Here is an 18,335-nt window from a genome sequence, read left to right on the forward strand (position 1 = left end):
TGGAATCAGGAAACCTCACAAACTTTTAAAACTACCTGGATGAATAATTGAAACTTCATAACATACGATGCTACGAGCATATTGCTGTAAGGCAGGACGATCGTAGATTTTGTGAAGCGTTGATAGCACAAACTTAATTGTCCGAACGAAATATTCTGTCTTTTTTTTAATGATTCTGAGAAGCACTTCAGGGAGGCAGGTTGGGAAGTGAACCACTTTAATGAAATAAATGTAAGGGCTTTGAATGCTGAAAACATGTGATGGCACTCATCCACAGATTCAATCAATAAGCACATCAACCTGGACCCAATATACCGACCACTGCAGTGGAGAGCTGGACCTGACAAGCAGAAGCGGCAGATACAAATCACGATAACTGCCGGACGAAGCATCACAGAAGCGCTTCACAGGAGGCGCCCAAGCACTAAGGATGTCACCTAGTGAGGGGACGAAACGTCAGCAACACAAATTCCCAGCTCGGCGAACAGAACCACAACAATTAGTAAATGCAGTACTCCAATCCATGTAAAATAAGATCCAACATAATAAAAATCTAGTATCTGACTCTCTCTTGTGTTCCGATTATGTCAGGGGCAATTAATATTTCAAGTGATAATGTCATTACCCAGCAGCTCATAAACAGTGCAACCTTTCACAACATTTGCTTTTAAAAAACATGTTTTAATAATGAGAATAACTAAACAAGGATGCTGCCTGAACTGCTGTAAATATCTAATTGATTAATTCCTGATTTCTAAACTTAGTTACAAATCATTCCTCCGCTAGAATTACTTCATACATTGTAAAAACTATAGAGATACAAACACTTCTTCATGGAACAAATGGAAGGTCGTCATAGCACTCTGGAATTCACTTTAACACTCCACAGTATTGCAATTTTCCTTCAAGTCCAGATCCAGGTTCCCTTTAAATGAGTTGTGGTTTGATACCTCAAGCTCCCAGCGAAACTGGGCAGTGAGTTCAAGTCACCCCATCACCTTTTGAATGAAACGGTCGGTCCCGTGTACCCTATAATCCTTCCATCAATTTGTATTACTCTGATTCTCCTGATAAATGTTCCTGTGTTTTGCGTGATCGGTCTCTGTCTATGACCCTGATTATTTTGATGACTTCAATCACATCACCTCTCATTCACCTCCGTTCAAAGGAAAATGACCCAAACACTATCCATCATTCATTAATTCTACAGTAATTTCCACATAATGGCAACATTTTTGTAAATCTCTTCGAAACTGCCTCAGTGCAATTCTGTCCTCACTGCTCGTTGGTGACAAAGTACTGTTCATAAAACCATACGTGTGAGCTACCCAGTGTCTCACGCTTTTCTCGTGCTCCAATCTTGCGGCGGTGAGGGAATTTGTTTTGCGTTGGCTCTGTTGCAGTGTGAGAAATTCCTATTTTGGTAGAGGTAATATGCAATTTCATCTAAGTCTGGATGTGTGATCGGGAGCGTAAAATGGATCTGGAGCGGTCTAGTTGGGGCATAGTCTGATTGAAGTGTGTTGTCAGTTCATCAGTTCCTCAGGCGTTTTGATATGTGGTTAGTAGCCTCACTTCTGTTCTGATACCAACTGATTAATTACAAAACAAGCCAGACCCCCAGAACGAAATCCAGTTTGATGGATTATAATCTTATCTCTCTTCATTTAACAAAGTGATCTCTTGCTGAATAGTAAACGCAAAATGCTGCAAATATTGCGCCCACGTCAAAAACAAAGTTTATTTCAAAGGAAATGATAAAATATTAGAAAGCAAACTCTAGACTTATAACACAGATTCAAAGAAAATGATTATGCAGTGTGTATAATTAACTTCAAAACAATGCATAGATGAAACGAAAGAAAGCAGCTTATTACTTAATATACAAATGCTCTGTCTTTCCAAAGAAAATACCCCTCGTGTAATATTCACAGCAGGGTCCCTGGATCTAACATTTGCTCAAATGACTTGTGCCTGCCACTTTTAAAGTGAAGCTGCGGTGAACGTCTTTATGGAACTACCACAAAGTTGATTGTGAATGTACTCAGCGTTAAGTAATCTCTTCAGAGAATCTTTTCACCCAATAAATCTCTCTCGGATGAACAGAAATATTCACTCCAAGGTACGAAAGCTGATTAATTTTCTCATCCCCTTCTCATGAGGAAAATTTTGTGAATCCACCCAGTTTCAGGAAATAAAAAAGACTGAAACAAATGAGAAAAATGATAAAAATTAAGCGATTTATTCTGAATCTCAAATTGCTGACCTCTCCAGCAAACCTTTAGATACCAGTGATACCATGCTGGGTGATAAACAATAATTTAAAAAAAAACACACTGTGGACTCGTGCAAAGAGCCATACAACCCACGGCCAGACTTTTAAAAAACGGTTTTGAAACAAATTGCTGTGGTAACAGAAATACCTCGAAGTTTAATGTTAGCATCAGAAGGACAGAGTCGCCGGCAGCTTATTCGTTCAAAAAACAGAAAAGAAATCTCTCCCGATTTTTTTTTCTATTCTCGACGTAAAAATACCACTGTATATATTGTTTTTCAAAGAGACTCGTTTCCTTAATACCATCGAAATTCAGCGTAGTCTCCGCTTGAATTGAGATTTCTGCAGGCTTGCCACAAGAGATTAATCATTACACCATGGAAAGTTTAATTTCCTGGGCAATTCCTGCAGAGTGTGCGTTTACTACCCATGCGTCATTCTGAGTAATGGCATGAATCCTCAGAAAGATTCTGGCAATGTCAGATGTGTAAGGCACTTACCAGGAATTGTTACAATCGGAATGTTCGTGTAAATGATTTTCCACATCTGATGAATTGAAAAAGTCATTTTCTACAAAAATCTCTTTGTACAAGCAATCTCTCTGTTCGAAATTCCAAGGTGATATAATCCCGAAGTCTTTCATTTGTACCTGCTGATACCTTTGGGGGACAATGACATTACTACGTGGTTCCAATCATGCATTTAAAAATTTGAACAAACAGGTGACAGCGGTGTGTTAACTCCGAGTTGTGATCCTTCATTGTTAGAACTTAGGTTTATTCGATGATTAAAATCCGAATCGGTCAATAGCAAACATGGGAACATGCATGCTGAGCCATTTATTGGAATCTCTACAGTGTGGAAGCGGGTTAATCGGCTCATCGAGTCCACACTGACCCTGCAAAATGCATCCAACGCAGGCGAACCCGCTGGCGCTGTGAGGCAGCAGGGTAAATCAATCAGTCCTTGTGGCACGCTATTTACCAGCGTTGACACCCCAATTCTATCCATCCAACTTGGAAATCTTATTTTAGATCATATTGTTATTAAGTTGACATTGACATTTTGAAATTAATTCCGGTTGAGAGTTTCTCAGAGAAATGTTTCCTCAACACTGGGTTGTGGCTTCCCTGTTTAATATCAGCTGGAGCATGAAAGAAAAATAGCTGGTTACCAGAGACGACACATTGTCGGTCTTAACACACTCAACAGAATTGAAGCGGGAAAGTGTAGAAAATTAAGAGCCACATGTCCTGCTCAACATTGGCATCAACAATGTTAGGTGGTGAAATAGCCCTTCAGAGGTCAGAATCCAACATTAATCATTGCTCATTTACAAAAGCACAGCCTGTGACAATAGTCTCTCACTGACTGAGGCATTGAACATCTCCATATCCATGACATTCATCCTTTTTATGTCAGCAAGGTCTCACTGATTGAGACACATTAATAGCCACAATCAGGGAACTCATATCCGATGAGGTCCAGTTGGCTGACCTCATCACAAATATTACCAGAAGGAAAAGCTTGGGGTTTCTGAAAGTCGAATTGAGCACATCAGGCAATAAATTGAACAGCTGATCCTTGGGTTACTCTAAGTGCTCATTTGATTATTGCATGTGTGGCTGGAAATATTGGTTCCAAGGGGAATTGCATCGGACATTTCATTTATTGGTGAGGGTTCTGGTCCTGCTGCGATCTGAATACATTGGAAGAGTGGTTTGCTTTTAATTGAATGTTACTTTTCTAGCCAGATTATGAATAAAGTATGCGTGAGCGACACGGTATACACTGTGGTTAGCACTGCTGCCTCACAGCGCCAGAAACCCGGGTTCAATTCCCGCCTTAGGTGTGAGGAGTTGACACGTTCTACCCGTGTCTGCGTGGGTTTCCTCCGGGTGCTCCGGTTTCCTCCCACAGTCCAAAGATGTGCAGGTTAGGTGAATTGGCCATGCTAAATTTCCTGTCGAGTTAGGTAAGGGGTAACTGTATGGGTGGGTTACACTTCGGCAGGTCGGTGCGGACATGTTGGGTCGAAGGGCCTGTTTGCACACTGTAATGTAATCAAATGTAATCTAATCTTAAAATGATAAGTTACTTTTGAAACCTCACCTTTATAACTTATTATTTATGATGATGTGTTCGGTATTTGGACAGAGAAACCACTTTGAAAGAATTAACTTATTACTTCTCACAGTCTTGAATTGATACAAGAGCACAGATGTAAACACGCAGCAATGAAATATGCTTTCTCCAAATAGTAAGTACACAATGAAAAATCATGAATTTGCAATTTGATTGTATTGGGGAAGAGTGATCTCAACATACTCGAATTATTTGCCAACATGGAGAATGAAGAAACTTGCGTCCTGAATCTAAATCGAGAGTTGATTTATAAATGAGCAATGCTGGACTGAGAAACATTAACAAAGACGTTCTCAGTTGAGAGGCAATGGCAAAAGAGGACGAAATGTCTGAATGCATTGCAACAATTATTCAGGTGCTTCGGGATCAGCAAGAAAACAGGATAGGTGAGAATGGGCAGCCCCGCCAGACTCTGGATCTGATCAGGAAGCCCTCTGATTCCCAGCCATTGACGGCAGAAGCAGGAATAATATCTGTTTCCATGCTGTACATCTCTATGACTCTACGACCTGTCGAATTCATTTGCTGAATCCTCCCCAAAACTCAATGTGGAAAGCACATCTCAGACTTAGCTGCACAATATCCTGTCAAAGGTCTTCTCCTGGTCATGTCTGATGAGGCAGGCCTCCAACTCCCCTGTCCTGTACGGAGGTGATCATGTCCCTCAGGCGAAAAATGCTCTCATTGTTAATGCTGCCCACTACAGCACAGGTTTGATTGGTTTGAATCACTGATCCCAGAGAAGATCTGACCAGGTTGGTTATGACCTTAGATACGATTTTGAAATGTGTAGTCAGCAATGAAACAGGTTGCCAGTCCTTCAACTTGTCCTTCGAATTGTAGATGAGGGGCGAGATAGCCCAGAGATTATCCAAGGCATTGACATCCTTCCAAAAGGAGTAGCGTTGAGAAGTGGGCAGAGCTCCATTTCAACCCATCACAATCCATTCACTTTTCAAGAGTTCAGATTTGATCAGTGCCCCCCACCCCCAACTGTGTCTGAAACAATGAATTGTAAAGATTTAATAATATTTTCGTTAACTTTGTATTCCATCTCGACTTTGTACAGTTTTTTTTTTCAAGCCTGTTCAAACTGCCCAACCACTTTCCAGAGAAATAAAGTGTACAACTCCAAGCCTTGATGTTCATATGTCACCTCCTGAATTTGGTAATTTAATTTACAGCATATCTCCTGTCCAGAAAGTTTAATGGTTTCTCACTTCTTACATTATCTGCTATTTATCTGCCTCCTTCACCGGTTTACAGTATAAAATGTGTGTCGAAAGATCCCACTAATGGACAGCGATTAGCTGAAATATTTGGAATACTGCAAGCAGCCGTTATCTAAAATATTGTTCAATGTTCGAACAATTAGCCAGAGAATTGAACATTTTACTGACGGATTTTGTTTTTAATTCAATAGATAAAGCATTGCTCAGTTTTCAATGAGTGTGCTGCTGTCATAGACATACCCTGAAACAATAGAATAGGTGGAAACTATTCAACTCCTTCGATTGCGTGTACCACAGGAACTGGAGGAGGCCATTCAGCCCCTTCTCCAGCCTATTGTACTGGAGCAGGAGGGCATTCAGCTCTGAATTCTCTACGCAATTGCTGGCAGACATGCTGACTTTTTTCCACAGCAAGTTCGGCTTTTCTTGCAGATTTATCGCATCCACAGTTCTTTTGCTTTTGTTCAGCCCCACCTTCAGCATCTTACATAGAAGGAATCCATTCAGCATGTGGAAGCAGTGTCTTATTGGAATTATCACCGGACTGTCAATTCAGAGATCCAGGTAATGTTCTGGGGAACCGGATTCAAATACTACTATATGTCGGATGGTGACAGTTGAATTCAAAAAAATTCTGGAATTGAGGAGTCTAATGCCCAAAAGTCCGATTGTCGGTTGATTCGTGTCCTTTACAGAGAAAAACGAGCATTCTTATTTTGTCAGGACGACAATGATTCCAGGCACACAACAATGTGTTTGTCACTCATCTATCCTCTAGGCAATTTACGATGGGCAAAAACATGTTGGATCTGACCAGTGACTCCTTCATTCCCATGAATTAATTTTAAAAAGCCCCGTTTGGGACTGATATGAAGGAAGTGGAGGAGGTAGTTTAGCTCATTTTGAGAGTGTAAAGAGGAACAACAGAATGCCATTCATTCCCTCTCATGTGAGTACAAGACCAGGAGAAGGGAATTTTCTTAGTCCATACTGCTCTAAATACATAATAGAGAGCAGATGGGAGAGGGAGGTGTGAGGAGTAGTTTGTGTGTGATGTGTCAAGTCTGAGTTGTCAGTGAGGTGGAGAGAGGTGATCTTGTGAGACAATGCGGTATAGGAGGGGAGTAATTGTGCAGATGAAAGGAGTGATTTAATGTTGTGGTTTGGAAATCTGAAGAAATCAGAACATTTATTGGAAGCTAATTGGAAGGCTATGCCCATTTTCACCAACAATAACTAAAACTGGGAAACATTTCTGTTGCGTAATATTTAATCCTTTACCTAATCTACAGCAGTTAAACAACTCTCTTATTCTCTATGCAATCCAATCTCTTCCCTGGTGTTAAATTCTCTACCGGATATTCTGTCTTTCACCTTCTCGCTCTCTCTCTCTTGAACTGTATTTAAGCCATTATCTGAATTCACTCCTCTATATCCACTCCCCTGTATTTAAACTTCTTCCTATTAGTCTGCATTTAATCCTCCCCAATTCATCTTTAATTGCCCCAATGTTATTCTGCGTTTGATTCTCTCTATTCCCTTGTACTTAACCATTTCTCTCTTCCACTATATTTAACCTTCGTCCTATTCCTCTCTATTCAATCCTGTCACAGTTACTTTACATTTCATATTCTTACAATTACTCTGCACTCCACAATTTTATTTAAATTGCACACATGTAAATCTTTAGTCCTCTCGTTGCATTCAACTTTCTGCACATTGCTCTCCAATTAAGTCACATACGATTCGTCTTCATTTAATCCTCTGCGCTCTGTGTGCACATGTTTGCTTTTCCCCTGTGTTTCCCCTATCCCTGCTATCCTGTATTCAACCTTCTCCTCGTCGCACTCTAGGTAGTTTATTCTCAATTACGCTGCAACAACTGTCCTCCATCTTCCTCTTAACATAATTCTCACACTGCTCCCCTGTAATCACCTCTGTCCTTATTAATCTGTATTTAATCCACTCACGTGTAACAGAGGCCAGGAACCGTCATCAAGTCATTGCATTTACGCTTACGAAGTATCTGTAACTGACCCAGCTACCACAAAACTGCTTCCTAGAGTGAGCAGAATCCCCAATGTTCCTGTTTTTATCTGACAGCCAATACTCCCTGATGGGAATAGGTTTACAGCCCCCGTCAGGGAACTCATTCAATTTGATCCATCCAGCTGGACACATTTTTTTTCCAGCTACCCCTGTACTTACCCTCTCTCTGGACCCCTGTAGTCAACACTGTTTCTGCCGACACATTTCTACCCTGTCATTTTCTGTCAAATCCTCTTCCTATTCTGTCTTTATCATTCCCCCATTCCCCTGTATATTGCTCTCTCCTTATTATTCTCAACTTGCCCTCATGTCCATTTAATCGTCTCCCCATTCTTCCCAATTGAATTCTCTGTCTGGTACAATATTCAAAGTTCGCTCTATCTTTATTTAACACACTGTATGCCCCCAGTGCTCTTCAATTATTGTCACCACCCCTTCCAGATCATGAGGTCCGCCCAACAATAACTAGAACTCGGTGTCCTGCGTCATCATTCCTCACACCTGCTAACACATAACCATCGCTTCTCTGTACTTCCGCTGCTCTGGCTTTTGCTGGGACTGCAGATCCATTCCAAGGTCCTGGAGGAGCTTTGCATCAGCCCCACACGGTCAGACACTATTACTAATGGGTAAGATAGAGGCACAACATCATCATGAACAATACTGTATTAATGCATGAATAGAAACAGTTCCAAGAAACAACAGTATTTCCATATAAACATGAGCAGCTCTGATAGACGACAACATTTATATGTGCACTGGAACAGATCCAACGCAAAATAATATTTTTACATCAACACAAAAAGTTCCTTTGAACAATGATACGAACGTGTAAACGCAATCAACTCTAATACACAACAACATTTGTACAGACCCAAACAGCTTCGGAATGCAACATTACATAACATTGATTATACATTTAATATGTAAAACTGTATTTATATCAAGAGTGTTGTGCTGGAAAAGCACACCAGGTCAGGCAGCATCTGGAGCAGGAGAATCATGTTTCAGTCAGAAGTCCTTCATCGTCCATGATGAACAGCTTCTGCCCAAAACGTCGATTGTCCTGCACCTTGGATGCTGCCTGACTTACTGTGGTTTTCGAGCACCACGAGGTCGACTCTGAACTCCTGCATCTGCAGTCATCGCTTTCTCCAAATACTCTAATTTTGAATAACTTGAATGAAGAAAGGGAATGTCCTTTTGCCGAATTTGCAGATGAGACAAAAATAGGTGGAATTCAAGTTGACACATTGCATGCGCTTTCTTCGGTCTAGGGATAGTAATGCTATTCTTCAATCAGATGGGGACTTCATCATGTTGGAGGGAGAGGTTGAAGATGTCGGTGAATCTTCCACCAGTTGGTTCACACAGCATCTCTGTGCTCACCTTGTGATTCCGTGTAGCCCCACTGCTTTCGTCGGGTTTTCTCTCAGAAAGACTGATCAGACATCTCCAGTGGTGACCAAAAGAACAGGAGTGTCAGGGGATGTTCGGGCCGGGGTCACTGCAACGCTGGCATTCAGCTCAAACCAAGCAGAGAAAGCACTAAGTGTGTCAGGGAGGGATATGTCTTTGTCTGCAATCTTGCTCTGCATCATTTTGTATCCGTAATGTTGTTTAGGCCGTGCCATGGGCGGTTGGTGTCTGGTTGGTCGTATTAGCCTTTAACTTGATCCAGTAGTCACTCCATTTTGGTGGTCATATCTGGATTCCCTGCGTTAGTCGGTGTTGTCCGCCTTATATTCTGCCCATATGGTCTTTTGGAGGGAGTGTATTTCTTGGTTCATCCAAGGTCCACGATTGGGAAATACTCGGATTTACTTATGTGGCATGCAGTCCTCCATGCATTAGGTAATGAATTGTATGACGTTGGTATCATAATCATCCAGGTATTCTGCCGATACATGAACACGGTCAAAGCCAATGATTCCTATCAGTCCTAGAGACTGTCTTCCATAGCCTCAGAACAAAATCAGACCTCCATTTGTGCATGGTCTTTTCAATTCAGCTTCTGTGTGTAAGCTGTTTCCACATGTAGAAGAGACTAGGACCTGATTGAAGGGACACAAATTGGAACATAGATGAGGATGAATTTCTTCAACCAATGAGTCGTTAATCTATGGAAATCATTGCCGCAGAGAACTGTGGAGGCGAGGCGATCAAGTGTGTTTAAAACAGAGATACATGGGATTTAAAAGGATGCCTTTGGTTAAGGGGAGAGTGGGATTGATAAACAGATCATTCATGATTAAATTACAGAGCTGACTGGGTGGCCTGAACGGCCTGATTCTGCTCTTACATCGTATGGTATAATGATCCAATTTCTTACAATATTTGTAAATGCACACAAATCGCTCTAACCTCAAAAGGTAATAAAATATTATAGCCTTGGTTCAAACATGGACAAAAGAGCTGCTGTCCTGCATTTTACTGAGTATTCCCTCCCTTGCTTAGTTCGTAAGACTTAGGTCTTTGAATTGAAATAACAGCTCAGCTTTCAAGGTTTCTGGGGTAAAGATACTGATATTTACATCTTTTCCAGTTTCCCATAAATACTGTATTGAGAGAAATCAGTGCACCGTGACCCACTGAAGACTTCAATTGTGATTGTAAAGGAGAGGGAGACTCATGATAATACAGAGAGATAACCACAACCAGCAGGAAACAGAAACCCCGCCCCCCCCACACACTTAGATACACACATGCACACACACACAGAAAGTTAAAAATCACACAACACCAGGTTATAACCGAACAGGGTTAATTGGAAGCACTAACTTTCTGAGCGCTGCTCCTTCATCAGGCGGTTTTAGACAACACAATTTTAAGACACAGAATTTACAGCAAAAGTTTACAGTGTGATGTTACTGAAATTATACATTGAAAAAACCTTAATTATTTATTGTGGTTTTTATCTGTTAGAACACTGTGATAGTTTCACTTCTTTCATGTGTAAATCACAAAACCTTTGTTTTAAAGTTGTATTCTCCGGTTAACTGTAAAATGGGTGTTAGCGACAAAATTTTGAAGGTGTTAGCCCCCGTGTTCTCTGTCTTTGTCATAATGTTTAGACTGATTGTAAGCTAAAAATGTGAAATCACAGAGTTTAAGTTAATTCATGCAATTTCTGAGCAAAGTACAATGTAACTCTGCATTACGGTCAGTCTCCTGCGCTTGTAAATTTTGGTGCTGGGAAGAAAGGCTTTGGAAATTTTGATTGTTGGTGAGGTGTCTGGGACTGTTGTGATCTAAACACATTGGAAACATAGGTTTCTTTTTCGTTGGATGAGGATTGTTTAACCTTCTGGAGCAATATGCCGGCCATTATTATGGAATATTTAATCCAACCTGTAAGAGGGTTGGAGAACAGTGAACAAACACATTTAGGAGGCAAATGAAGCTACCACGGGAGGGAGACAATCTTGAGTGAGAAAGGAAAGCAGCTGAAACACATCCTAGATCTGTAATGTCATTCTGGTTCTGAATCCTGGACTTCAGGATCAAACACTCCACTTATGCATCTCACACATTCAGGGACAGGGTTCTTTCTCGAGCATTACTTTTGATTTTTGGGAGATCCTCAAAAACATATGCATGAAGTGATGCAGTTACTGTCGAAACCTCACCTTTTCCATTTATTCTTTGTGATGATGCATGATGTTTTTTTTTCGAAAACAGATTGGAAGAGTACATCAGTATCTTGAACTGTTTCCAACAGGCCACAATGCATTCTTGAAGGATTAAATTATTACATCTCGCAGCATTGAACTGACACAAGAGCGCAGATGTAAGGATTCAGCGATTTCTGACGCTTTCCACAAGAAGTACGGACACAATGAGTTAGCATTATTGAACAATATCAGTGGACTGGCGATCAGTGACCATAAAATCTTGAATTAATTATTCAGGTGGAGAATGAAGAAATTTAGCAGAAACGAGATTCCTCATTTGAAATAAAGAGAACAATGAAGGCTTCGTATCGAAATAGGCAATGATCGAGAAAGCAATCATATTAAAAATATAGTTAGTTGATTGGCAATGGTTAAACAGTAAGCAATGCCTGAATGAATTACAATAATTCACCCCTCTCTTGTGCAACAATAAAACAGAAAAGGAAAGAGTGGGAAGCATCGCTTGAATCCCAATCTTATCAGGAAGCTTTGTGATTCTGAACCATTTATTGAGACTGCACTTGTTGGTGTAGAGTTATGAGATCAAAATGTGGGTTCGCTCCCCAAAGCCTACTTGGAGAATACATTCCACATGTAACTGTACGATATCCTGTGAAAAGCTTGCCCCTGCTCCAGGCCGATGAAGTTGGCGTCCACCAGGCCAAGTTTCCCATGAGGAGAGTGAGGCTTTTAGAGATCATTCTGCTCAGTAAAGCTCAGGTTGATCGGCATCATCACCACTTCCAGAGCAGTGGTTGGCGATGACATTAGAAACGATTGTGAAATCTGCATTCAGTAGTGAAACTGGTCAACAGACTTCCCTCATCCCTTGGAATTGTAGAATGGTGGGGTTGTGGAGAAAACTTTCTGCATGCATTTACACATGCTAACTCCATGAACGTCTAAGAATATTGCCAGTCTTGGAGTGTTTCAGCTGAAGGGAGAGTATGAATAGTCTGAGGTTCTTTTCGCCATAGCGTCAGTGGTTGAGGTGTCACCATATCAAAGATTATAGATCATGAGGGTCAGAGATAGGGTAAATAGCCAAGGACGTTTCCCCAGCATAATAGAGACCAAAACAACAGATAATAGGTTTATGTTAGAGAGGAACGTTTTAAAAGGGACCCAGCAGGCATCTTTTTCACGCAGAGGTAGGTGCAAGCTTGGATGGAACTGTCAGATGCAGTGGTGGAGGCTGGTACAATTCCAAGATTTAAAAGGCATCTGAATGAGCAACCGTAGTGGTTTACAGGGTTTCGAGACAAATGCTGGTAGATTGGACTGGATTCCTTTGGATAGCTGGTTAGCAGAATAAGTTTGATTTGATTTCATTTGATGGCTTTATTATAAGTTGCACCAAAGTACAGCGAAAAGTTTTGTTTATGAGCAGTACAAGCAGATCATCGGATGTGAGGGTGTTCAGAACAAAAGATTTAGACAGAGGCATTCAGGTTACATTTCACAGTGTGTACAACAGAATCAACATTTGGAAGATCAGCATTACTTGAGGCAGGATAGTCGATTCAATAGTCTAATAACATTCCAGAAGAAGTGGTTATGAATCTGCTGTTGCGCATGCTCAGGCCTCTGTATTTCTGCATGACCAAACACGTTGTAGGAGAGCATTACCGAGTTGTGGAGGGTCTTTTATGATGGTTACAGCCTTTCCATAGCAGTGGGCTGCGTAAAAGGAATCCATGCATGGAAGCTTGATTTCCATGGTGGACTCGGCTGTGCATACAACCTTGTGCAGTTTCTTATGGTCCTGGGTGGAGCAGTTCCCATACTATGCTGTTGGGAGCCCAGAACGAATTCTCTCACAAATGCACCTGTAGACGTTGGTGAGGGTACTTACGGACTCTCGGATTTCTTGGAAAATAGGGTTGTTTCTGTTCTGTATGTCTCTATGACTCCGTGACTCAAAGAATTCATTTTCTTTGCCAGCAATTTCCATTCTCCCCCGTTTAAATTTGCCTGCTTGTGACTGAAAGGGGCTTCTGTCAGATTTCACCATTTTGTTTTCTTTAAGACACTTATATGGAAACGTATACGTGGTTATGCCCTCTGGAACCTTAATCTCATATGCTATTTTCCCCTTCTGAATGAAACACTTGACCTTCATTTGCTGACTTTTTAAGTGGCACCAGTGCTTACAGCCCTTCCTTTTTTGCATCGAATACTACCTCTAACTCCCCTCGTAAGCCATGTCTTGGCCATGGTTCTGTTTGCCAGACAGGAATAGACACCTTTTGTAGTTTAACAATCTTGTCGCTCAGGTGACGGAGACTGGGGTTGAAATTGGAAACAGGAAGATGAGGAATGATTCATCGCAGAGGTGCAATCAGACTCAGGATGGCATTGTGAAATGGAGGTCTTGTCTCATTAATCTATCCTGTCCACGCTGGCCTTAATCATCTCTTTTTACCTGTGTTTACCCCTCTTCCTGCTATCATGTATTCAACTCTCTTTTCATGACTCTCGGTTTTGTCCCTTCTCTATTACACTGTCCTAACACCCTCCCTTTCCTGTTACTGTAATGCTAGCCCTACACCCCTGTAATCAACACTACCCTTATTACTTTGCATTAAATCCTCTCCCCTTTCACAAATGCTGTTTACCCGTCATCAAGTCACACTGTGTTTGCATTGCATAGTAATGACATTGACCCAGTTAACACAAAGTTTGTTCCGAGTGAGCAGAAGTCCAGTTTTACCTTTTTAAAATTGTTTTCTCTTCAACCTTGCCCTAACTGCAGTCGGGTTTACTTTTCCCTAGCCCCCATGTTGTGTGTGCACATGGGTGAGACACAGTGAATTTCACAAGGTGCACGAATCTTTATTCAATTTACACCACCAGGAAGAAAAGAATCACCTGAGTGGCCAGTGACAAGCTATGCCCTTCACATCAAAGGGCAATGCTGTGTGATCAGACAGTGATGGGGAGGAAACCCTGGTTATTCTTTTTTTTCTTTTTAATCAGTGCTTGAATTAGGCAGTACTTGTAATAAGGTATTTAAGAAACAATTCCATAGAGGCCAGTATCCCATCACCAAGTTACCATTTATTCGCACATGGAGAGTTCTTGACACTGGTCCACGTCCCTCAGAGCCAGCTCTCAGAGTGAACAGAACCCTTGACACTCCTATTTATTTATTTTTTCTTTCGTTTTCTGCAAAACCGCTGACACTCCAGTTTGTTTTATTTCCATAGTGCTTGTTTTTTTTTAGCAGCTCCCATCCTGTTTGTGTATGTGTGAGACACAGTGAAAGACACAAGGTGCACGAATCTTTATTCAAATTTCCACCACGAGGAAGATAGGAAACCACCCGGGTGGCCAGTGACAAGCAGTGCCCTTCACATCAAAGGGCAATGCTGTGTGATCAAACAGTGAAGGGGAGGGCGGAGAATAAATCAAAATAGAGTTTGAGGGTGAAATAATGCACTCCACCCCCTGTGGCGCCCACCTCTCCTTGAAAAAACTCCAGGGTGTTGGTGGACACAGCGTGCTCCTTCTCCAAGGACACCCGGGCCCTAACGGAAACGCAGAAGAGGAGCAGGCAGTCGGCCCTAACGACCGCCTCCACGGCCCGCTGCTTTGACCTGTTTATGGCCAGTTTGGCCAGGCCCAGGAGCAGACCCACGAGGAAGTCTTCAGACCTGCCCTCCCTCCTCCGTACCGGGTGCCCGAGGATCAGGAGTATAGGACTGAAGTGGAACCAAAAGCAGAGGAGGAGCTTTTTAAGAAAATCAAAAAGGGAGTGCTAACGCCCACACCCACTATACACGTGGTCCACGGAGTCCACAGTGCCACAGAACAAGCAGTTGGGTTTGACGTCCATGAACCACCGCAATCTGTGTTTGCAGGGCAACGCTGCGTGCCACACCCTCGACCCCAGATCCCCGTGAGAAAGGGGGAGGAGTCCCGCGTAGAGAGCCCTCCACTGGGGATCCCCACCACCCAGTGGCAAATGAGCACGCCAAGGCTTGTCCGGACGGTGGATGAGGGAATGACTGGGACGGTGTGCAGCAGCAGTCTATACAGTGCCCGCCATTTTACCCCCTGAAAGGGAACAAAATATAAATTCCGGAAGTGGCTCAGGTTGTGGGACACAGGGTCCCGCGGGAAGTGCAGGACCTTGGGGCCAATGTGAAATTCCGTTGGGGATGGGGTGAGCGCAGACTGGATCCCATCGCACACGTGAGCGTTCTCCAGCTGGTGCACTACGTCGGGCCCAAGCAGTGCCGTTTTAAGGCGTCGGATGGCTCTGGCCACGTACCCGATATTTAACGCTGCCCTGCTCGATATGTCCTGCGGCAGCGTCCAGCCCAGGCACCCGGCACCCAGCACATCCCCGACCCTGCTCACCCTCACCACCATGGCCCTCCCCTCCAACAGTTACTCGAAACCGTGAGTACGGAGGTGCGGATTCCTGTGCAACGGCTCTCTGATGACATCCGCTATTTCTGCCGGAGGTTAGGCACAGCATAGTTCTACCATTCCAGGCAGTGATCATGTCCTGGTAAAAGACAGGCAGCGTCTTGAGGGCAACATCCAAACCATCACGGTTGACGAGCAGGAGCTACGTGTCATAGTTGACGTTACACACCTGGTAGGAGGAGGCTCGATATAAACGTATCGCTGCAAGTTCTGAAGGCAGAACATCACGACCTGGGTGCGGCGCACACCAGCGACTGTCCGCCCTTCTCAATAGGGAGACTCAGGACCTGCGCAGCGCCCCAGTGTTCTTTTTGTCACAGAAGAAGTCGACCAACGTTTTCTGGATGTCAGCGACAAAGCCACAAGGAGGGACCAAAGTGACCAGCCAGTACCACATCATGGCGGACACACGCTGGTTTATGACCAGCATTCGACTCCTGTAAGATAGCACTCGGCCGAGGCGAGCTGAGACTTTGGCCTCCAGTTCCTGCCAGTTGGTCGGCCAGGATTCCTCAGCCGGGCTGAGGTAGACCCCCATGTAGAGGAGATGGGTGGCACTCCAGCTGAACCCTCATAACTCCTCCTCCCGAGAGTCCACCCGCCACGGTTCGACCAGTAGTCCGGAACATTTGGCCCAGTTGATCCTGGTGGAAAATGCTGCTGAGTACATTGCATGGCACTCATGCATACTCCCCAGGTCATTCGGGTCGGTGAAAGTGTGGAGCATGTCATCGGCGTAGGCCGAGATGGCACCCCCCGTTCGCGCCGTGCAGGACTCGCCTCGACAAGCTCCTCTGCAAGTGGCGCATGAAAGGTTCCATGCACAGGGAATACAGCTGGCCGGACGGGGGCAGCCTTGATGTACTCGTCTCCCGAAGCGAAGGGGTTCTGTCAGGGACCCCTTAACTTTAACCAGAAACTCTACTGTGGCGCACAAAATCCGAATCAGGGCGACGAACCGAGTCCTGAACCCGAATGCCCGGAGTGTCCCAAGCAGGTACTCGTGATTGACCCAGTCAAACGCCTTCTCCTTGTTGAGAGACAGGAAGGCACTCGACGGACCAGCGTCGACAGAAATGAATCAGGCCCCAGACCAGGTGGACGTTGCCGTGTATCCTCTGGCCCTGGACTATGTAGGACTGGTCCAGGTGAATCATGTGCGCCCGCACGGAAGCCAGGCGAGAAGACAGCACCCTGGTGAAAATTTTGTAGTCCGTGCTGTGGACTTGTAGTCTGTCCGATCTGATCCAGAAGATTTCTGTTTGCCACCCATTGATTAAGGCTGCACTGCCGATGTTGGTGCGCAGCAGTTGGATTCGTGTGCGGATTTCCTCCCAAAGACAGCTTTAGAGAGCACATCCCACATGTAGGTGTGCGATATCTTGGCAAAGGCCTTTTCCTGGTCCAGCTTGATGAAGCAGACCTGTCCTGCCCATAGGTGAGCATATCCTTAAGGACTGCAAGGATCTCGGGTGTCTTTCTGCACAAGACAGAACAGTTTGGTCAGTGTGAATCACAGATCACAATGAGGACCTGATCAGGTTGGCGATGACTTCAGTCAGACTTTCGTTCTGCATTCAGCGTAAAATTTGTCCTTCATCATCCATCTAAACATTGTGATTGTAGGTGAAGGGGTGATAACTTCTCTTATGGATTCACACAAGTTACCTGTCGGCAGCATGCTGTCGTTCGCTTCCATCAGGTAATCGCCAAACAAATCTAACAGAGTTGCTCATAACTTGTCTGGTGAGCCATCACTTCTAGGAAATTTACTCGTTTTTAAGGATTGGAGGGCTTTGGTCAGTTCATCCAGAGATAACAGCTGATGCAGCCTCTCTATTGTGCTGCTGTCTCAGACCTCTACGATAGTGGACAGAAACTAATGGGAGGTCGCAGTGTCAGTGGGCTTTGCATCATAGAGTCCAGCATAAAAGCATTTGTTGATACTCAGGATGTCAGACTGGGATGGCTTAAGCGAGCCATCTTCTTCCTTCTGGTGGCTGAGCACAGAGATCTCCATTTGTTCCTTCTGAGGATCAAAAGTGAGAACGACTCATTCCATGACACATTATGGACCTTGGACCGGGAGATAATCTCAGAGGCTTCCAAAGAAAAGAGCAAGGCTTGCTGCCCCTTCACCTCCTGGATTTCCTCCGTGACGTTGAGCCCCTTTGAGGACAGCGGGGTTGGTTCTGCATGCTCTGGTGTACATTCGCCATTTTTCCCTGTTACTCTATTCTTAGAAGACATTTGAAACGAATGGTCCTCTTGATGCAGCCCTTGACTGTTTCTTAGATATTTGAGGAAGACTCAAATTGGACCTTCACTCTTCTCCAACCAGTCTCATCGTTTTGACCAGCTCCTTGTTTTGTGGGCTTGGCAGTTTCACATTCAGGCGCCACCTTCCCTTTCTGGCCAGCAGGAGGCAATGGTAAGAGACGAACACCGGCTTGATGTTAGTGGATCTGAATGAAACCAATCACAGACACTCTCATGTCACCTTGCAGCTGAAACGTTCTCGTC

Source organism: Chiloscyllium punctatum, chromosome 47 (genome assembly GCF_047496795.1).
Source record: "Chiloscyllium punctatum isolate Juve2018m chromosome 47, sChiPun1.3, whole genome shotgun sequence".
Lineage (NCBI taxonomy): Eukaryota > Metazoa > Chordata > Chondrichthyes > Orectolobiformes > Hemiscylliidae > Chiloscyllium > Chiloscyllium punctatum.